The sequence below is a fragment of the Zea mays genome, chromosome 10, assembly GCF_902167145.1.
Source record: "Zea mays cultivar B73 chromosome 10, Zm-B73-REFERENCE-NAM-5.0, whole genome shotgun sequence".
NCBI lineage: Eukaryota > Viridiplantae > Streptophyta > Magnoliopsida > Poales > Poaceae > Zea > Zea mays.
In genome coordinates, this window is record NC_050105.1 from 147,914,230 (window position 1) to 147,932,223 (window position 17,994).

General features: G+C 49.5%; 1 long non-coding RNA gene across 1 annotated transcript; it reads right to left on the reverse strand.

Annotated features, from left to right (window-relative positions):
- Positions 1 to 784: 784 nt before the first annotated feature.
- LOC103642131 (uncharacterized) lies at positions 785 to 10,229 on the reverse strand. The gene is made up of 3 exons (XR_004853443.1): positions 9,806 to 10,229; positions 5,651 to 8,130; positions 785 to 5,549 (listed from the first exon to the last, which is right to left on the reverse strand). It is a non-coding gene; the product is annotated as an uncharacterized lncRNA (long non-coding RNA).
- Between the last annotated feature and the right edge of the window lie 7,765 nt (positions 10,230 to 17,994).

The window sequence follows — 17,994 nt, forward strand, 5'->3', positions numbered from 1 at the left end:
ATTACCAAAAAGGGGGAGATTGTGAATCATCTAGGCCCCTTAGTGATGTTTTGGTAATAAATGACAACCATTTGTGGACTAACAATTCTTGGAAAAATAAGAATGCAGGTTGGACCACAGAGAAATGAAAGTCTTGGAGACTTATAAGCATTGGTTGTGGATCAGGTGAAGGCAAAGGTATAACATAGATTTTTGTTTTTTGCCGGTCACCAGGAGTTTAGAGAAGGAATTGACCGGATTAATAGGCTAAATAGTCGTACTATTAAGAGGGGTCAATGACTTTGGTCTGTGTAAAACTTAGTGCCTCATAGTGCATCTAGTGGTTGCATTTAAATGAGGACTAACAACGCTTCAGGTTTCGAGAGTTAAAATCTTTTCAAAAGCGTGGTTGAAAAGTGGCTAAGTTTTAGGGTCGGTGGACCGTCCGGGCCAGGAGGCCGAACCGTCCGCGATCCATCCAGAGGGGTCCAAAGTGTCTCTTTCGGAGAGGTCCAGCATGTTTGTACTGCGGACCGTCCGGGCCTTGGCGCCGGGCCGTCCGCAGTCCTGACCAGAGAGGGTCTAAGTTTGTGCAGTCCCTGTGTGTTTGTGCGGACTGTTCGGCCGAGGTTGGCGGACCGTCCGCATGTGCCAAATTGGATTTGGGCAGGGACTGTGTTTTTTGGTCGAATGAACTACGGACTGTCCGAGGTCTGAACCCGGATAGTACTATCTCCCAGGTCGCGGACCGTCCGGCCTTGGAAGGCGGACCGTCCATACATGCAAATCAACTTGGTCAGGGCTCGGGTGTGTTTAAGTTGCCAGGTCTCGGACCGTCCGGCCGTGGGAGGAAGACCGTCTGGACCTGCCTTTTTTGACAACTCTAACAAGTTTCAAACAGGAAATCTAGCCATTACTGGTACGGCGGACCGTTCGGCCTAAGGGCGCGGACCGTCCGCGTGTGCGCAGAAGCTGTGCTTTTTGCACATAACGGTTGGTTTTGAGAGGTGGGCTATAAATAGAAGGGGAGCTCGTGTGTGAGGACTCTCTTGGCCATTCCTAGCACACATTGAGCTCATTTGTGATTCTCCCACTCATTCTCTCACACTCTTTGCTTGGGATTGCATTCTAGTGAGAGATTGAGAGCTCCTAGTGCATTTGCATCCATTGGTGATTCTTGAGGCACTAGGTGGTACACCGGGCAAGCGTCATCGGCTTGTTACTCTTGGAGGTTGCCGCCTCCTAGACGGCTCGGGTGTTGTCTCCGTCGAGCTCTCCAAAAAGATTGTGGAGGAGTCGCGGTGTTGATTGTGAGGGGTTCGCGCCTACCTCACCGGAGCGGCAAAGGCGACGCTAGTGGAATCGAGGTATTGAGCGATTTCTTGTCCACTTGGCTCAAAGATCAAGCCGCGTCTTGATAGAGGAGCAAGTGAGAGCTTGAAGTCCACCTCAACGTGGATTAGGGGTGATCGGCAAATCACCGATACCATGGGATAAAATCTGGTGTCATTCTCTTCCCGCATTACTTATTACTTTGCAAGTAGTTAGTAATTTGTGTATTGACTCTCATTTCTAGCACTATCATAGTTGTTTCTCATAGAATGCTTACTTGTTGTAGCTAGAGAATTTATATCTCTTGTCGTATTGATTAAATTTCTCTAGTGTCTTTGTTTTTAGTCAAAACCGTCTATTCACCCCCCACCTCTAGCCGGTGTCCTAGATCCTACAGAGTGCTGCAGCCTGGTCGCCCCGCACGGTGAGGACACCAGCAGGGAACGACATCTTCAGGACCAAGTACCCGTAGTGGGCAATGGCCATGAACCGGTACAGGGCCGGTCTGCCAATGATGGCATTGAACGGGAGGTTAACCTCCGCGACGTCGAACGGAACGCTCTCGGTGCGGAGGTTTTCCTCGGTCCCAAACGTAACCGGGAGCGCGATGCTCCCAAGGGGATACACCGGCTAAGGGCCCACCCCGGAGAATGGGCGAGAGGGTCCCAGCTTGGATTCTGGGATCTGGAGCTGCTTGAACGTAGCATGGCTGATGACGTTGAGGTCGGTCCCACCGTCGATCAGCACGTGGTGCAACCTTATGTTGGTGATGACGGGGGCGGTGATGAGCGGCAGTATGCTGGGCCCCGCCATGTTATCGGGGCAGTCAGATGCCCTGAAGGAGATGGTGGTACTCCGCCATCGCTGATGAGGAGCCGCCTTTGGGATGCCCGGGGTTGCCGAGAGGACCCTGCGGCGCAGGGATTTTACATCCCTCCAGGAGACGAGCTCCCAGCTCCCGCCTTACATTACGTACAGCTTCTTGCGGCGGTCGTCGTCGCCGGAGTCGGAGTCCCCGAAGAGGACGTCCCTCAGGACTTGCTCGGGGGACTGGTACATGAGGTCCCGCTCGCCCGCGGTCGCATTGAAGTCATCGGCCTTCTCCTTGCCAGGCCAGCGGTGAGGCAGCGTGCCTTCCTTGGAGGCCTGTTCGCGCCGCTCACTGATGCGCTTCGCGAGCTTTAGAATCTCACGGCACTCCGATGCGCTGTGGTGGCTGTTGGGATGAATTGGGCACGACCCACTGTCACCACCTTGCTGGCGTGGGCGCTTGCCACGCGTATCCTGGCCCCTAGCTGCAGCTGCGGCGACCAGAGCACCGGACAGCGGCTTCTCGCCACCGCGGTTCTTCTTCTTGCCGCCGCCCTGAGCAACGGCACCACCGCCCTGAGCAGCGGCACCGCCACCCTGAGCAGCAGCACCAGAGCCACCCGTCTGGGCAGCCCCAGCCTGCGGTGCCGAGTGCCATGCCCGACCCTCGGCGGCCCTGGCACATTTGTTGGCCAGGGCGAAGAGCGTGGTGACGCTTTCTACATTGTGCGTCGCCAGCTTTTCTAACATCTTCTCATCACGTACCCCCTGTCGGAAGGCAGTGATAATGGAAGCGTCGGAGATACAAGGTATGGTTCCCCGTACCTTAGTGAAGCGGGAAATGAATGTCCGGAGGGTTTCCTCGGGTTCCTGCCTCACTGCATGGAGGTGGGCCTCCACACCATGTTGTTGATAAGCGCTGGCGAAGTTAGTGGTGAACCGCGTACAGAGCTCTTCCTAGGAGTAGATCGACCCTGGGGTGAGGTTCAAAGCCAAGTCTGGGCCGGCCCGGTCAAGGCTACATGGAAGTAGCTTGCCATCACGGTGGCATTTTCACCAGCTGCCGTAATGGCGGTGACGTAGACCTGCAAGAATTCCGACGGGTTTGACGTACCGTCGTATTTGTCCAGCAGGTGTGGCCGGAACTTGGGCGGCCAAGTCGCCACGTGGAGATGATCCGCGAGCGTGGCGCAGCCCACGCCAGCCACTGGTGCGCCCGTCTAGACTCAGGCGTCACCTGGGGCTTGCGGCGCAACTGCACCAAAGTCCCGATCGAGGTTGCGACCCTCAATGTTTTGCCGGTGCTCCCGCGCCCTTTCTAGGGAGACACGAGCATCCTCGCCCACACGCCTGCGGTCGAGTTCTACCCGTAGGTCGTCAGTCCACGCACCCCTCACTGAGGGTGAGCACACGGATGCTGACGCGTCGCGTTGACGCCGGGATGGTCGTGGCCCAGTCCTGGCTGAGCCAGGAGTGGTCTGGGCCATGCTGAGGAGGCGATCAACGTCTTCACGCCATTGCCTTATGGCCCCCGGCGAGGCCGTGGAGCTTGGGGGATTGCGGAGCAACTCCCTAGCCGCTGACAGCGCGCCGCCAGGAGCAGCCCGCGAGGGAGTTCTAGATGCCTGCACCAGCGTGTGCTGCTGTGCAGCATGCACAGCAGCAGCACCAGGCGCAGGGTGGTAAGAGCCTCGCGGCACAGAAGACGTTGCCTCCTCTCCCATCAGGAAGTCCTCGGTGTACGAGTCGCGGTGCTCGACGATCTGTACCATCATGTCGAGCAAGGAGAAAACAGGCAAAAAATCTAAGCCTTAAAACCCCCTACCTGGCGCGCCAAATGACGGAGGGAAACGATTCATCCGGCCGGGTGGCGGAGTGCACCCGCCCAAGATCCTGAGATGAGGAGGGGGCTTAAGCGTTTGCCTGGCTAATCCGATGAACAAGGACACAAGGGTTTATAGTGGTTCAGGCCACCGAAGCGTAAAACCCTACATCCACTGTGAGTGAGTTGTATTGCTTGAGCTGCGTGTGAGCGTATGAGCGTGTGTAAGAGTCTGTTCCCCTGTAGTGCTGTGTGCCTTCCCTTTTATAGTTCAAGGGAGGCGCTTACAGTGAAAATGAGCCCTAACAGGTGGGCCTAGGAGTATAAAAATATACTATACAGAATAGCTAATCTTCTGCCGGCGGATAAGGACTTTCCCTTGGTCGTCGCGCGGATCTCCCAACCAGCATCTCCTTTGCCCTGTCTTGTCGGTGTGTGGGCAAAGGCCTGTTACTATAGGGTGCGGCGTAGTCTGGCATGCCGACAGGTGTAGGGGCGTGAGAAGCCGCCTGCACTGTCACGTTCGGCCGGGCACTGTAACGGATACGATATCCGGCCGAACGGCGCTTCATGATGGCGTCGCCCGCGTGCGTGGGTCAGCGACCTCGGTAACACGTGGGACGCTGAGCGAGCATTCAATGCGCGCGGCTCTGCCAACCTCTGCATGCGCGGTGTGGCTACACAGACTTGTCACAGGTCTGTCATGCCCTGCGCCTAGTCAGAGCGCACCACGACTGCCCTGCATTTAATGCGGGCTGAGGTCTTGCTTCCGTGCGAAGATTCGTACTATACGCTTAGCAGGCATGTGGCGTGACCGGACCCCTGCTTGGGTCTGGACGGGGACTGGAGCATGTCCTGCCCCAGGGCGACGGGAGCCCTTGTTAACGACCCGGACCCCATGCGGGGGGGTCCCGGTCCTACCAGGGGTGTCCGGACTGTGTTTATGGGGTCCGGGACCCATCCATGGGTCCGAACCCGTTGGTGAAGTTCCTGAGCATATTACTTCCTTGGACACGTGGCTGCACTGGTCCTACCCATAAGACGGGGACAGACACCCGAGACGCCTTCGAGCGAATCGGAAAGTCGCGACCAGTCCGAGGTTGGTCTCGGGCGAGTCACGACTGTGTCTCCCGCTCGGATTCGGCCTCGGGCGAGTCGTGAAAAGGTCGAGTTGCTCAGTTCCTTAACGCACGATTAGGGATAACCGTGTGAACACTATGTCTTGACACAGTGGGAGTGGGTACCCCAGTTATGGGGTACCGACAATCATGATTGAATTTTTTTAGATCTGTTTCCTCTAGAATAAATATTGGACACTTAGAGAAAAGTCTTGAGCTAAGTATAGGTGGTGCTACGGACATGTTAAGAGAATATGAAAAACATCTCAAAGAATATATCAGACAGTTGAAAGATCGTACTGCAAGTGTAGCTCTTGTTATCGTATTACAAAATACCTGGCATGATTCATGACCTATGATTACTGTACTTGCACAGGTGAGCGTGCAGAATCTCTTGTGAAGCAATTGCTTTACAATTCCAAGTTAGGATCTGCATGTCCATTGCCTTTTGATGAAGCCAAACTCTAAAAGGCGAAAATGGTCCTCACCTAAAGCAAGAGATTCAGAAGCAATTTAGAAACATTAGGTTTGTGACATATCTCCTGTGTTCTCATTTCATAAGATGCATATGAACCACTCGAATCCTTACCATGTAAAATTTTCTCGATTAGTGCAATTATGGACTGCGTTGGATGCGAGTAGTGTCGACTGTGGGGAAGTTCTTGGTCTTGGAACTGCACTAAAAATTCTTTTCTCTGTTGATGGAGACAGCCATATGAATCAGCCAGCACGTAGTCCATTTCTCAAATACTCTTTACCACTCATGCTACATTATGATTTGAGAGATACTCCCTCGGTCCCAAAATAAGAGATGTTTTAGGTTTGTCTTAAGCCAAACCATTTTAAGTTTAACCAAATTTATATAAAGAAGTACTAATGTTTATCATACTAAATAAGTATTGTTAGATTTATCATGGAATATATTTTCATATTTTGCCTATTTGGTGTCATAAGTTTTAATGTTCTTTTCTATAAATTTGATCAAACTTAAAAATTGTTTGACTTATGACACATCACTTGTTTTGGGACGGAGACAGTATATGTTGTTCATTTTTTTTTGTTATTAGCTCAATAACTGTTTGTTTTGAAACATTATCCTCATTTCAGGTTCCTCACACTAAATTCATGTAGATCACTTACATTTTCAGCAAAACGGTGAAGAAGGGACTAATTATTAGTTATGAGGTAGCTAACAATTAGTTGCAGTATTAGCAGGGGGTGTTTGGAACCCAGCAACTATTTTTTTAACATCTAACTATTAGCTTTAGAGGTTCTAAACAGGGCCTTAATAGGGTTGTATAATCCATCCACCCTGCTAGAGGTCCCGACAAACGAGGTCTTTAACCCCTACTTTTGTTATCACTATTTATTAATTGGTGTATGGTTCTTCCGATTAAAGTTTAGTTCGTGTCACATCAAATATTTGAATATCAATTATAAGTATTAAATATATGCTTAATTAGGTGTAATAAATTTGTCTCGTATTTTAGTCTTCAGTTGTGCAATTAGTTTTGTAATCAGACTATATTTAATATCTGTAATTACCATTCAAACATTTGATATATTCTTTGAGTACTTGTACCCAAAACAAGTACTCAAAAAAAAGAATCAAAACAAGTACTTGTACCCAAAACAAGTGAAGTCGCATACATACTGGCGGTATACTCGCACGAGCCCCGGGGCAACCCCGGAGGCGCTTGGACAAGTCCCGGCGGGGGTCGAATGACGTCATCCGGCTCCGACCTTGTGCCTGGACTTCTTGGCTAGGTGGCACCGTCCGGGCGCCCCTTGTTCGCTGGCGACCGGGCGGTCGGTCGGTCGGCTCCTCTGCATGGACAAAATCTTTCCAGGCGACGGTCATTCTTTTCTTCCTTCGGGGATCGGGAACCTATGCCATACTTTCTATTAATCTGCCTGAGAATACAGCATCGATATGACTAGTGCATGTGCAGAAGCTTTCTATTGCTTACTCAGAAATAAACACAGAAGCTTTTCTGCATAACCGTTTGCGAATTGCTATCCACGTCCAGTTTAGTGTCTGTATTTTGTGATTTCGTTTTGATTTGCCAATTGTAGCATAATTTTTTGGAACGGTCGATGTCTGTGTGTGGTTGGTGTGGACAGTTATCAGAGCCAGCGTTCCCAAGCTGATTCTGGGCGACGGCTTTGAGATCGTCCAGACCCTGATCGTGGACATTGAGCCAGACCAGCACGTGAAGCGTGCGATGAACGAGATCGGTCTGAGCTTTTTACTCTGTTCTCGATTATACACTGGCATTGCTAGCTGATACGCTTGTGGCTGGTGTGTGTTGCCGTGCAGCTGCGGGCGAACGAGAAGGCGGCGCGCAGAGGGGGAGGCGGAGGCCAAGTTAAACACACTCATGTTCTGATAATAAAAGCGGACAACAAACCAAAACCTACTGATGTTCTGATAATAAAAAGCGGACAAGTTAAACACACCAATACATGAGGACTAAGGCCGCCGCCTATAAATTGAACTTGGAAAGGTTGTCGTACTCACTATCTGAGATAGCAGTCTTCGCTAACTAAGCATGATGCCAGCATACTTGACCTCGATCGGCAGCCTCCTCCTACAACCACCAGGCATAGCATTGAGTCAAGTCTATTCACCTGCAGATGATAAAACAAACCAAGACTAGTGATATTCTCTGTTACCAGGAAAAGGAACTAATGGCGTGTTTGGTTAGAGGAATAAGGTAGTCTATCATCTTCTCACTCCTCACTTTATTTATTTGGTTTGTGGAATAGAATAAGTTGATCCATCACATTTCATTCATTATAGGTGTCACACCCAGATTTAAGGGCAAACCCGGGTGCGTCTCAAATGTGTGCTAGGATAAAGTCTCACACATATGATGACTCATGGTACAGAAATCAATGTCACATCTTTATTATATAATAGGAATTCTGTATAAAATAACTAAATAAATTACACCATATGACGATGACGATCCTCCATAACCATAGTTGACTGGGAGACGACGGCCTAGACCTCTCCGTACTCATCGCAGCATCCTTCATACTCCTCCAGCGGTACCTGTTTTTGACCTGGTGTGAGTTTAGCAAGAGTGAGCTCACATACGTTCATCGCTCAGCAAGTTATGGGGAATAATGTGCATAAGCTCGTCCAAAAAGCCATCGCAGCATGATTGACCCGAGAACCTTCCTATACCGGCAACTCCTCTACCGCCCTTACCCCTTTCGAGTAAGGTAGTCCTCCACTAGCTTTCCTAATTAGTCAGCCAAGGGCGTCCCATTCCACCCTTGTGGTAGCACTGTTATCTCAAGTTAAGCTCCATGTTCCAATTAACAAAGTTATCTTATCATGCATAAGAGTAAACCAACAATAATAAATCATATTGGAACATGATCATAAATCATAAGTATCATTAATCCCAAACCAGGTAGAGCAATAGCAATATTACCTAATAATTCATTTGTATGCAAGGTGTAGGGTAAGCAAAACTAGGTAACCTATTAGGTCCCGTCAGCTTAACCTAACTGTGTCACGGTGATTAATATAACATCATTAGGTAAAAGAATGTGATCAAGGACACAACTTGCTTTTTTGGTATAATTCCAGGTACTTCTCCAAAGTTGGTGCTTTAGGTCTCCTCGTTACCTTGCTTCTATTCGTAGCAATACATACAAATAAAAATAATAATGGATATGATAACATTAAACCAAAACATGGAAATAAATCACACAATAATATTCTACGCGTCGCTACGAGATCGTAGATTTGAGAATCACTAAATTCGGAGTTACGGTTGAAAAGATATAGTTCTCGAAGATCTATGTGATTAACTATGAAAAACTAGATTCTTAGTTGATTTTATAAATCATGTGAGATATATATTAAATAAATAACTAATTCAACTTTAATATAAGTTATATCTTGGTTAGAGATCATCTTCTAGTCAAATTATAATTATAGACAGGTTACTTTGATTAGAAAGATTAATCTACTATACATAGGGTTAATAAAAATCTAACTATAAAAGTATGTGATATTAAAAAATAATGCTTGTCACTGCGTAGGCAATTTTATTACGAAACTAACGCAACTTGAACGGACTAAAATGGACTTAGAATGAATAAGATATGGATTTCCTAAGTTTTACAATTATTTTTACAGCAGAAATCTATTTTCCAGATTTAATCCCATATATTATATTAGACCAGGGACCGCGGGCACTATTTTGAACAGACTCAGGGTCGATTTCATGAAGTTCGGGACCTGAATGTAATGGTCTTTCTATTACTATGGAGGGCGGGTTTATTTATAAAGACCAGAGGGGCTCTTTAGCAAAATCGACGCGACGAAGGGGTACGCATGTTTTCTGGCCGTTGGATCAAACACGCACGGTCCCGATTAGATCAACCGAGGCGCGAACCGGTGCGTAATGTGAGCCGTCCGATCGGGGATAAACGATTAAGGATTTAAAATCCTTCGATCTGACCCTGCCCGTCCATCCTTCGATCAGCAGTCCGGATTGAATCGGTGAAGGGGGGTATTGGTGATTTAATCCCTATCGTTCATCAAGCGGTCAACGGGCAGGGCGTGTCTTCCTCAACCAACGACCCCCACAGCGGCGAGGAACACCACCGCGGCGGCGCCATCGCCGTGGCACGACAACCCGACGCTCCCAGCGCCCGAACTCGTAACCGACCGGCGAAACACGCAGAGCAGGACAAAGCGAACTGTATGGGGAAAACTTACCGGAGTTTATGGCGCAGAGGGGCCCGACCACGCGGTGTGGCGGCACGAGGATTCCGGCGAGAAATTCCGGTGGTCCGGAGCGCAAGTCCGCCCAGGCGAAGTCACAGTCATGTTCAGCGCGGCCTGGCGACGCCCCTTGACTCGGTCCCGAGGCCCCAATGACCGCATGGACACGCTCTGCCCATGCGCGGCGGCGCTCTCTCCCTTCTCTCGGTTTCTCTCTTCTCGCCGCGGTGTCTTCAACGATGGTGCTTCGGTTTCGGTGAATAAGGGTCGCGACTGGTATATAAAGGCACCACCCGGCCCTTGGCCAGCTGGCAAGGCGGCCACGAGGTGGTTGCGGATGGCGGCGGATTTCCCAGGTGGATCGCGAGCGCTCGAACGGACTCGGCGAAGACGTGGAGAAGCAACGCTCTGGTTCCTTGGCCCCAACCGCCAGCGACTTAGAGAAAAAAAGGCTAAGGGAGGAATGGGCCGGCTGGGGAGGGTCACTCGGCCCAAGCAGGAGGGAAAAGGAACAAGGGGCGGTCTAGGCCGAAAGGAAGGTAAGGCCCGCACAGGATTCCTCTTTTCTTTTATCTTTTCTATTTTCTTTCTTTTTTGTTTTCATATTTCATATTCAAATTTAGATTCAGTTTTGAAATCCAAAATTCAAATTCAATGCACAATCAAACTCTAGCATGGGATGCAAAGTATATTTTATTTATTTATTTATTTATTACCCTGTTTAAGCCTATACTTTTAATTATGAAATCCATACACTCAGAAATGGGCATTTTTAAGAAAAATAATCTCTAGTATATAAAATCCCAGCATGAGATGCAAATTATTTTTTTAGTTACTTATTCATTTAGTAAATGCTTCTAAATATACAATTCACACACAAGGTTTTATTTTAAGAAAAATAGTTTCTGTTGTATAACCTCTATTAAAAGATGCTCTAACTTATATCCTTATAGAATACTTATAAAATTCAACAAGGGATAACTTAATTCATATAAGAATCCTTTTGTTAAATCTTTATTATAGAACATATTTATTTTAGAAGATGTAACTTCAAAAGCTATGGGAATTCTTATTAAAAGATACTTTAATATTAAATCTTTGGAAAATTTTACTATATTCCCAAAATTATGATTTTAAGGTGTTACAATAGGCTAATAATTAATAATAATGTGAGGAATGAGTTCATTCCACCAAATTTGTGGAATGGACTCATGATGTACCACCTCATCTAAAATGGATTGACTCTTCAAACCAAACACCCCATAAAAGAACCATTCGAACAAATGGATGAGAGTTGAGTACTCGCGTGAAAGCACATAATCAGCTTGCTGAATATCGGAAGCCAAATATCTTGCCTTGAATGCCGAAGGTAATTCCGAATGACCGAGTCGCCCGATTCCCCAATATTTGGATTCTCACATTAGTCGTCTTCTTGACGGTCATGCATACCCTGTAAGATGAGTCAGCGTAGAACATGTTCTGGGGTGGAAAAAACCATCATCATCGCAGCACCGGTGAAGACCGTCTCCACTGTGGGCAAGCTAGACCAGCTGCTAAAAACCGAGGGCTTGGCTTTCCAGTTGATACTGCCGGCTTCTGATTCGAAGCAAATGGTGCCTTCACTATTTACTCGCCGATAGTTCAGTGATTTCATTGCTTCTGTGATTATGCTATCGAGGCGATCGAATGTGTCGCTCGATAGGATAGTCCATGATGCGCCAGAGTCCATGACCATCTTTGAAGGTGCCAACCCTAGGTTCTGGCCGTTGGTGCTGGGAATATGGGCCGGGCTTTTTGGGCCAGCACGAGCACGGCCCAAAAACATGAGCCCAAAGCACGGCCCGGCACGAAATAATATGGGCCGGGCTGGCACGGCCCGAAGGCGGGCCTGGGCCGGGCCTTAAATTCTGGCCCATCGGGCCCCCGGCACGGCCCGCACGCGTGGGCCGGGCTTGGGCCGGCACGGCCCAAAGAAGCCCATATTGTTTAGTTTCTTTAATTTAGTAAGTTATAGACTTTATATGGTTGTAATATTTGAACTTTATATTGTCAATGATGCTCACATTGTTTAATATCTTTAGTTTAGTAAGCTATGTACTTTATGTGGTTGTAATATTTGAATTTTATGTGGTTCAAATATACGGGCCGGGCTTGGGCCGGCACGGCCTGACACAGGCACGACGTGCTTTAGGGCCGGGCTGGGCCACTGTTTTTACTCTTTAGGCTGGCACGGCACGGCACGAAAATTTTTTGGGCCTTCTCGGCCCAAGCCCGTTTGGCCCGAAGTACGATGGGCTTGGGCCGGGCCGGCCCGGCATGGCCCAATTCCCAGCACTAGCCGTTGGCCACGATCCCTTCTACTGTCAGTGAGTAGGTCTTTGTAAAGGTGGACTGGAACAGCGGGGTGTAAAGAACATGTGCGCCTTGGCCACTGTAGTCCCCAAGGTTCATGTATCCTGTGGTTGTCTCATTGCTTGGCAGACAGTAGCTGAAAGCTTTGTAGTTGATCTGACTTGAAACTTGCTCAAAGAATGAGATGCTGGTGGTGCCAAAGCCGACAGTTCCTGCTTCTTTGTAGTTCCCGTACTCCACGTCCAGGCTGCAACCGAACATGAAGCTCAAGCTGATGTTTGTCCCAATGATAAGATTGTCCCAAACCACTTTGCTAGCCGTGTACGCCCATCCACCCTCGTAGATCATTGAGTACAGGCAAGTATTCACCTTCTCCATGCAGTTAGCAAACTCGAGTTTAAGGGCATCCTTGACGACAAAGCACTCTCTTGAGTTGCAGCCTGCACGACGAAATGTGGTTGATCTACTAGGATCAAAGATCTGACCCGCCTTGGCAGCTTGTTTATGGCAATGCGGCTCGCACGGCCGGCACTGTACCCAAGAAAGCGTCGATCCTGTGTCGATCCCAACAAGGTTCATAACAGGTGGCGTGCCGATGTTGATGGGCATCAAAAACAGAAATTTGTTGATGTTTGTATCCTCGATCAGATCGATGGATGTGTCTGCTTTCATCTGGTCATCAGGAGTGCCCTTGGAACCGACACATGGATGGTTCCTGTGGAACACCGGAAACTTCATGCCACCATCCGAGTCTGTACAAAGAAAATATCGTTAATGTTTATTCAGATGGTATTTGCCAAAGACAACAACAAAACTCACTACCGGACACAGCTGCTTTGCCGAGCACTTCGGGCACTCGACAAACCCAATAAAACACTCGGCAAACCACTCGGCAAAGAGGTCTCGGCGAACTGTACATCGGCAACGGCCTCTTTGCCGAGCACTTTTTGTCGGGCACTCGGCAAAGATTGTCATTTGGTACTCGGCAAAGAAAAGTCGCCGTCACGGCGCCAAGTGACAGTGACGGAACCTTTGCCGAGTGTCCTCCCTGACACTCGGCAAAGAAGCCTTCTTTGCCGAGTGCCTGCTATTCTGGCACTCGGCAAAGAACGTTGCAGTGGGCCCCCCGCCAGTCCCTTTGCCGAGAGCTCCTGACATCACTCGGCAAAGGGGGCTTCTTTGCCGAGTGCCCAATGGACGGGCTCTCGGCAAAGGAGGCTCCAGTGGGCCCCTTTGCCAGTCCCTTTGCCGAGTGCTCTGGTAGGCACTCGGCAAAGGGAGCTTCTTTACTGAGTGCCTGGACCATAGCACTTGGCAAAGAAAGCTTTACCGGTTCCCAGGTGTGCTTCTTTGCCGAGTGCTATGGTCATAGCACTCGGCAAAGAGCATCTTTGCCGAGTGTAACACTTGGCAAAGTGACCAGACATAAGTACTATTTGTTTTTGCTATTTCATCCAAACAAACAAAACATATATCACATATACATCATAAAGTTCACAGAATCATCACATACATAATAGAGACCACATATCTCAAAAAACCACAAATCTCACAAGTTTTTCACAAACATAAGTACTATGGTCCAGGCAAACATAAGTATCACAGACCACATATCTCACAAGTTCAGACTAAGTTTCACAAGTTCAAACCAAGTTTAACAAACAAGTTTCACAAACATGAGAACATCAACGAGGTGGGCGACTGGACTGGTTCGGCGGAGGGCTGGATGAAGCGTGAGGGTTGTTCGGTGCCGCCGATTGTCCCTGCATAGACAAGAGATTGCATTTGTGAGACCAGATGAATATATATCATGCAGGACTAAGATTTTGATACTCACAGGAGTAGGGAACTGGGCAGGGTCAGGTGCAGGGAACAACAGAGGTGGTGGAGCAAGACCCTATGCGGCGCCAAGGCTCTGCATGTACTGGAACATCTCCGCCATCCTCTTCTCCAGCTCCTCACGTTGCCTCCTCTCATCATCTAGCTGAGTCTGTAATATTTCACCCTAATGTTACGATAATGCAAAGAGAAGATATATAATAATCAATGAATGATGAATAGATAAGAAATAACCTGGAGTTGCTGGATGCGATGCTGTGAGCTGTCCTGCCGAGGTCGTATGGCTGGGCTCGCGCTCGTGCTCCTTGCTCGCATCTGAGACGGAGTGGGAGTGGAGGATGAGTCGATTGCCCCGTCGGCAATCCAGTACCGCCCATGCCTCTTGCCTCCTCCGACCCTCATGAGGACATCTCCGTCGATGTCCTCGGTCCTCGGATTGTAATCTGGCCAATGGGCCTCCTTAGCCATGGCGGTGTACTCACTGAGGCGGCTGTGGACGGCGGGGTTGTTGTACGCCTCGGGCCTGTCCTCCGGGTTGTAGGTGACGTCGGACGTCGCCTTGCCCTTGTGGGCCATAGCATACGCTGAGAAGATGGAGCAAGGCTGGCCACCATGTGACGCTGACTGTGAGAAAACCAACGAGATGGTTAGAAATCATGTCTAATCGAAAGTTATATACCTAAATAAAAAAGAGCGCGTACCCATGCTTCTGCGTATTTGCCGAGGCTGCGGCTGCCTTGGTGGTGGGAGGGACCTTGCATCATCAAACGTCATTCCTGGCTAGCGTTGTGCGCCTCGTCCCACTCAGGCGAGCACCACCTCTGCGCCATCTGCTCCCAGCACTCAGGATGCGCGGCGCACCAATAAGGAATCATCTACAAAAAAAAACAAGTACACGGCATACCAGAAGATAAAATTAAGCATATTTAATACCAGTATTAAAGTTCTGTGTTTACCTGCAAGTACTGGTCCAGCGTCAACGACATGGTTCGGGCGTCCTGCTAGCTCACCTTCTCCCCAAGGATGGAGCCGTGGTAAGTGACGATGGACTGGATGCGCGCCTCGTAGTGCATGTCCACGACGAGCTTCTTACAGCTCGTGGTAGCCACCACATCCGCCCTGGCCTCGTATCCAGCCTCGCATCTGAAGAAATCCTGTATACAAAGACGATGTATCCATACATAATTTCAAGAATGTGCAACGAATGCAACATATTAAACAATATAGTGCGAGTAAGACATACCCACAGCTCTTGCTTCACCCGCTCCGCCTTGTTGTTGAACTCCCTGCCATCCCGATCTACTGCATCGGGGGCGACGGCGTAGTGGTCGAAGGTGAAGGCTGGGCCCGTCACTCCGGTGTACTCAACCATTCTAGGGAAGTGTTCCCTGCACAGAAGGCCGAGGATACCATTGGGGTTGCGGCTGTGACCCCTTGCACTCTCCACAACCTTCCAAGACCTGTCCAAGTGATTAAGAAAAGTATTAGTTTCTATTATGAATTTGAACATATAATATGAAGAAGCAGCGACAACATCTAAAGTTACATACCTCTCCCCATCGGGTCGAATCAGCGGGCGCCTATCACGAAGTATGGGTCGAATCAGCGGGACCTCGCTAGTAGACGTTCCTCGAACCTGAGGCGCCCTGCTGAGCGTCGTCGTCGTCGTCCTGCTGCGCCGCATCGACGTCCTGCTGCGCCGCATCGACAGCGGCCTGCTGCTCCACCTGCTGCTGTACGGCGTCGTCCTGCTGCGCCTCGCCTTCCGTCCTACGGGTCCTCCCCCTCCCCCTCCTCGTCCCACCGCCCACCATCTTTGTCCAACAACCAGCAATTAAGAGTAAGCAAATGAGCACAGATAAAAAATATGTTTTAGAAACAAATGCGAAATAAATAAAATATAGCATGACATCGATTAAAAATAATCTTTATATGTGTCTAGGTTAACCGGATCATAAGTCTCATCATCACTATCAACCATTTCATAGCCAACACCATATGAAGGCGCAAGTTCGTCATTATCATTGCCTTCAAGCATTTCTAAGTCATTCTCATTTTGCACCTCATCATCCTCCTCATCAATAACCATTTCAATATCTACTTCCATTCTAATCGCTTCGATTAAGTCTATCTCAAATCGCCCTTCTAGCCCATCTTCTTGGAAGAACTCTCCGTCATATGTGTCCGGGTCTAAGTTATAATCTTCATCGTTTGGAACAGGTAATTTACCGTGCGGTGATACCTTATACACAACATCCCAACCCTTAAGATGTTCTTTCGTTTGGCACGCATATGGGAGATAATACACTTGCGTGGCCTGTTGGGCCACGATATAGACATCGTCTCCTGCTAAGGTGGAATCCTGTCGAATTTTGACTAGTCCAAGATTAGAATGTGTCCATCTCGTCACTTCAGGGTGAAACCAATGACATTTGAATATCACTGGTGTCGGTGTTTTAGACCCGGGGGACCCTCAACCGACGAGTGAATTTATGCTGCGTGCCCCTGTCCAGATGGGTTGATGCAAGAAGAACACAAGATTTATCCCGGTTCGGGCAAAAGAAGGCCCTACTTCCAGCAGAGGGAGGATAAGACTTATATTATCTTGCACCTGAGTGCTCGTAGTAGGGGATACAAGCTAACCGAGAGAGGGAGCTGGTCCCAGGTCTTTTGAGGAGAGTGGAGTGTTGTGTTACACGAGAGAGCTAGTGAGCGTGAGCTTGAGCTAATCTTGAATCAGATCCCCTGGGACGGTCCTGGGCTCCTCCTTTTATAGGCACAAGGAGAAGACCCAGGTGTACAAGGGGTGTAGCTCGCATAAGTCGTGGACGGTCCGAGCACTGTAGAGTCATGGCCGACGGTGCAACCCTTGAGCATGAACACTGCAGCGGCGTGGCCGGCGGTGCAGCTCCGGGGGTGGCGTGGCCGGCGGGATAACGTTGGAGTCCGAGCCCTACCCCCGGTCAGTGACGGGATGTCTGATCCTAAAGCTTATCCTGACCATGCTGAGAGCCGAGGGGTGGTCGGCAACCATGGGCGCAGGTCGGAGCTTATCCTGCATTGAAGTGTTAGACGAGACATTTTAGGGCGTCGAGTCGGTGCTGACAAAATAGTGTTTGGCACGGTAAAAAAATAGGCGGTGGTCTTGATCCGAGCGTCACTGGATGGTGTAGTAAATGGATTTGACACCGGTCTTGTCGCACTGTAGTTATCCTATCCTTGGCAGGGTTTGCAGAGGATAAGGCAGCGCCATAATTTCCCTGGTTGGGACAGTCGATCCGAGGCTGGCTCGGTCGGGACAAAGATTTGTCCCGAGGCAAAGGTCGGGTGCTCGGGCGAGGCGGATATTCCTCCCGAGGCCGAGGCCGGGTGCTCGGGCGAGGCGGATATTCCTCCCGAGGCCGAGGCCGGGTGCTCGGGCGAGGCGGATATTCCTCCCGAGGCCAAGGCCGGGGCGGCTACTGTTGCTAGTCATGCCTGGGTGCCTGACACGGCGGTCTGAACGGTGGAATGTCGCCCTGTACCTGTGTAATGATTACTGGGAGTAGTAAAAAGTAGATTTGACCGGGGTCACATCACACCTTGCATTAAATGTGCACGTGATGTGGTCGGAGTAAGGCGGTTGGCCGAGGCTGGTACACGACAAAACCTCGCCCGAGCTGACCTCGGGCGAGTCGGGAATGCGTTCCCCGCCCAAGGCTGGGCTCGGGCGAGTCGTGAATACGTGCGGTGCTACTGTACGCCCGAGACAGGGCTCGGGAGAGGCGTAGTTTCGCTTCCGGTATACGAGGCCTAGGGCGAACTGCTGTTCCGGCCCTATGCGACTTAGAGCAAGTTGTGAGCCTGTTTTGCCTTGTGACAAAAGTGTTTTAGGTGTGATTAGGGACGTACTTAGGGTACCCCTAATTACGGTACCCGATAGTAGCCCCCGAGCCTCCAAGGGAGTGCAGGCACTCGTTTGGAGGTTTAGCCGGACTTATGAGTGTTTTGCT